General features: G+C 50.8%; 1 protein-coding gene across 1 annotated transcript in view; it reads right to left on the bottom strand.

The window, feature by feature from the left end:
* The window catches only part of LOC122255300 (uncharacterized), a gene marked incomplete in the record, with an annotated part of 999006 nt that overhangs the window by 77700 nt on the left and 916306 nt on the right, over positions 1-5000 (bottom strand).

The following is a 5000-nucleotide window of genomic DNA, read 5'->3' as shown; positions in this document are numbered from 1 at the left end:
CATTTTTCGAGCCAGTTTTGCCGAGGCTGTAATCAGCATCTCCCTCTCCTCGAACGTTACCACCCGCGGGCCTACAATTATCAACTCTTTGTTCCTGCTTGCAACTCCATCTCCTACTCCTCCTACTCCTCCTCCCACTTCTCCGACCCTTCCCCCTTTCCCTCCCCCTCCTCCTCCTCCTCCTCCTCCTCCTCCTCTTTCCCCTTTTAGTCCTTATTCTTCTTCTTTCTTTTTCTTCTTCTCTTTCTTCTCCCCTTCCTTTTTTATTCCTCTACTCTTCCACCTTAATTCTAATCCTTCTCCTTCTCCTTCTCCTCTTCCCACCCACCTACCCTCCCCTAAACCCACCCACCTTCCCTCCCTCCCTCGAACCCACCCACCCTCCCTCCCTCCCCTCCTTCTCCTCCTCCTCCTTCCTCCCTGGCTTCCCTCCTAACTCGCGCTTGTCCTGGCTCACTGACCCAGAAAGTGCCACGGTCTTTCATAGTCCCGACTTAAGACCTCGCAGAGACGCACACACGCCGGGTCGAGAGGGAGAGGGAGAGGGAGAAAGAGGGAGAGGGGGAGGAAGAGGAAGAGGGAAAGGGATAGGGATAGGGATAGGGATAGGGATAGGGATAGGGATAGGGATAGGGATAGGGAGAGGGAGAGGGGGAGGAAGAGGAAGAGGGAGAGGGAGAGGGAGAGGGAGAGGGGGAGGAAGAGAGGGAGAGGGTGAGGGATAATGAGAGGAAATGGGAGAGAAAGAGGGAGAAGGATGGGGAGAGGGAGAGGAATAGGGAGAGGGAAAGGGAAAGGGAGAAAGAGGGAGAAGGAGAGGGAGAGACGGAGAGAGGGAGATGGAATAACTTTACTTCCTTCACCCCATCCTCCATCCCCCTTCCCCTTCCGCCCACCCAACCACCCCCTCCCCCTACAAGAGCGCTGAAGTAGATGCATCTCAAGAAGCCCGCCCACCCACCCACCCACCCACCGGATGAGGGGCGATATAGCGACCTCCCACGAAGACTTGGGGGGTAGGGGGGAGGGATTGGCCCCCTCCTTCCGTCCCTCCCTTTCTCCCTATATTCCTTCTCCCTTTCCCCTCCATATATTGTTGGGATATACACTGAATGCATCAAGATTGCATCACCCCCCCCCCACCCTTTCTCTCCTAATAGGGGGAGGGGGGGATTATAGTCACCACGATGAAAAATAATACTTCTTTTTACACAACTGAGGGATATTATCAGCAATCACCATTACCATTAACCATTAACCACCATCCTCACTTACTCCTAGCCTTCACCATACCCAACCACCATCACCATCCTCCCTTTCCTAGCCTTCACCATACCCAACCACCATCACCATCACTGAAAATCCCCATCGATATCCCAATATATATATATCCCTACACAAACAATAAAATAAAATCAATAAATAAACATAAAACGAAAAAGAAGAAGAAGAAGAAGAAGAAAATTTCGCCGCTCACAAGAATCGTTCGAAGCGACCGGAAGTCCGAGTCAACTAAGGGTTTCCGACCTCGTTTGACTGTTGTTATCTTTTACGTTTTTGGCTCCTTTCTTTCTTTCTCTTTCTTTCTTTCTTTCTTTCTTTCTTTCTTTCTTTCTTTCTTTCTTTCTCTCTCTCTCCTCCTTTCGCTCTGTCTTTTCTCTCATTCTTTCTATATCTCTTTTCGCTCTATTTTTCTCTCACTCTCACACACTCACCTTCGCTCTGCCTTTCTCTCACTTTTTTGTATTCATTTATCTTTCCCTCAACAGAGAGAGAGAGAGAGAAAGAAAGAGAGAGAGAGAGAGAGAGAGAGAGAGAGAGAGAGAGAGAGAGAGAGAGAGAGAGAGAGAGAGAGAGAGAGAGAGAGAGAGAGAGAGAGAGAGAGAGAGAGAGAAGGGGGGGGAGTTTGAAGTTGGTGGGGGAGGAGGTAGGGGGGGTATTCACTGCAGTGATTCCAACCCTCCCCCATTCCACGGTACGAAAGCCCCCTCCTCCCCCCCCAACATCTCCCCTTTCCCCTTCTCACTGCAACCCCTGCCACACTCCATCACCTCCCCCCCCCACCACCACCACACCAACACCACCGCGTACCTGTAACCCACCCTCCCCTTCCAAGCTACCATTGCTCCTCCTCCTCCTCCTCCCACTTTCCTCTTCCACTTGCACCCACTCCACTCCCTCTATACCCCCCACCACCACCCCCACCCCCGCATTATCTTAATTACCAACGGCTTACACGCCTCCGTACGCCGGAGACGTCTGCCCCCCTCCCATCCCCCACCCGCCCGCCCGCCCGTCCGCCCGTCCGCCCGCACTGGAGACTGGAAAATTGAAAATTGAACCTGGAAATGAACTGGTGATGATGGAACGCCTCGAGCTTGAAAATGTTGGGAGGGGAAAGAAGGGGAAAGAGGGGACAGAGAGGAGGAGGATGGGGAGGGAGGGAAGGGAGGGGATAGGATAGGGAGGGGATAAGATAGGGAGGAGGAGGAGGAGGAAAGGGAGGAGGAGGAGGTGGATAGTGGGAGGAGGAGGAGGAGGAGGAGGAGGAGGATGGGGAGGGAGGGGATAGGATGACGGGGAGGGAGGGGAGGAGCAGGATGACGGTGAGGGAGGAGAGAGGAAGGAAGGGAGCAAGAGGAGGAAGAAGAGGAGGTAGAGGAATAGGAATTGGAGGAGGAGGAGGTGCAGGTATGTGTGTGTGTGTTTGTGTGTTTGTGTTTGTGTTTGTGTGTGTGTGTGTGTGTGTGTGAGAGAGAGAGAGAGAGAAAGGGGGAAAAGTAACAAGACACAGAAGTAACAACGTAAGCTGGAAAAAGAAAAGAATAATAAAAGACGAAGAAGGAGAAATGAAAAAAAAAAAAAAAAAATTATAGCTCCGTTAGGCGAGGGAAGAGGGAGGGAGGGAGGGTAAGGGGGTAGGGATAAGGGGAAAAGTTTCACGAGGGGGGAAAGGAGGGAGAGAAGGAGGGAGAGGGAAAATCAGAGCTGGCATTGCGGCCGACTCCATCATGCACAGCACCGGACTTTTGCAACTTCCGGCAGACGCTCGAAGTAAAATTGGAGTAAAGAGGTAGTGGGAGAACGGGACGAGGGGGAAATAACAGGAGAGAGAGAAAGGGGAAAAGGAAGATGGGGACGTGAAGAGGTAGAGGAGGATAAGGGGAAGAGATTGTGAGGAAGGGGGGGGGGGGGGCGTAAGAAGAGGGAGAATGAGAGACGGAGGGAAGGAGAGAAAGAGAGATAGATAGATAGATAGATAGATAGATAGATAGATAGACAGAGAGAGAGAGAAGGAGGGAAAGGGAGGGAGGGATGGAGGAATGAAGGGAGGAATGAAGGGAGGGAGGGAGGGAGGGAGGGAGGGAGGGAGGGAGGGAGGGAGGGAGAGAGAGAGAATGAAAGAGAAAAAGAGAAAGAGAAAGAGAAAGAGAGAGAGAGAGAGAGAGAGAGAGAGAGAGAGAGAGAGAGAGAGAGAGAGAGAGAGAGAGAGAGAGAGAGAGAGAGAGAGAGAGAGAGAAAGAGAAAGAAAGAAAGAAAGAAAGAAAGAAAGAGCGAGAGACCAAAGTATCCAAATCTATAAGAATCACATCTTCCCAAGAAGGCCTCCCACTCCCACTCCTACTCCTTTTCCACCCTACCCCCTCCCAACCCCTACCCCCACCCCGTCACGCGCATCACTCGATCCCCATTCTAATTGCAAGGAATAAAACCTCTAATGAAGCCAAGTCGGATAAAAAAAAAGAAGGAAAAAAAAAGGGGGGATAAAAAAAAAACTATATTGATCTTCAAGTGGCTTTCCGCCTTCGATCCGGCTACTACACAAGACGTCTGCTTTTAAACCTCCGATGCTTCTAGAAAGAACGAAGATACAAAAAGAGATAGAGAAAAATGGTTGAAAACATTGTAAAAAAAAAAAAAGAAGAATAAGAATAATCCGTCCTTTAGAAAATTATAATGAACGAGGGGGGATAGGGAGAGGGAGGAGGGGAGTGGATGGAGAGAGGAAAGGGAAGGGAAGGGAAGGGAAGGGAAGGAAGGGAAGGGGGGAGGGAGGTGGGGAGAGATATCGACAAAATCTTTCATTACAAACGAAAATCGACACCAGCTCATCTCCATCGCCCTCCCCCCACCATCTCTCCCCCTTCCCCCCCCAATCTTTTCTCCCTCTCCCTCCTTCCGCCTCCCTCTCTCCCTCCCTCCCTCCCTCCCTCTCTCTCTCAACCCAGTTATTGTTCGCGATGTTCGTGACTGGCACTGGCACACTGACACGGGGCCACTCTCGCCCTCATGCAATGCCACTCACAACAAACACCGGAAGGCGCAGGAAGCCAAAGACACAAACAATATATATATATATATATATATATATATATATATATATATATATATATATATATATATATATATGTGTGTGTGTGTGTGTGTGTGTGTGTGTGTGTGTGTGTGTGTGTGTGTGTGTGTATGTGTGTGTGAAGTTTATATACAAGAAACACACACATACACACAAATACAAACACAAACCCACACAACTCCCCCACCTACCCCCACACACACACACGTCCACACACCCACCCACACGTCCACACACACACACGTACACATACACACGTCCACACACACACACGTCCACACACACGCACACTATCCGGAGCTACAGCGGAAAAACGGAAATTACACACTGTGAGGCAGATGGGTTCGCCTAAGGACTGAATTTGTGTCTCCGAGCAGCCGCCACCGCCACCGCCACCGCCACCGCCACCGCCGCGCCGCCCTGACCATGCATCCACGACCGGTCGTTCCTGGGCGGCGGTCGTGGAGCTGCCCATTCGTCCCTGTCGGCTATCGGTCGTTCATCGCGTTCTCCTTTCCTTCCCCCTGGTTTGTCTTGTTTTGCTTTGCTTTGCTTTGATCTTCTCCTCTCTTCTCTTCTCTTCTCTCTTTTAGATTATTTTACTCTCTTCCTCTTATATCGTTCTCGCTCTATTATGTTTTGCTCT

This window comes from Penaeus japonicus, unplaced genomic scaffold, assembly GCF_977035675.1.
Source record: "Penaeus japonicus unplaced genomic scaffold, GWHDUDI00000001_assembly GWHDUDI00000004, whole genome shotgun sequence".
Taxonomy (NCBI): Eukaryota; Metazoa; Arthropoda; class Malacostraca; order Decapoda; family Penaeidae; genus Penaeus; species Penaeus japonicus.
Note: the sequence above shows the minus strand (reverse complement) of the source record. Positions and strands in the feature narration are given on the sequence as shown.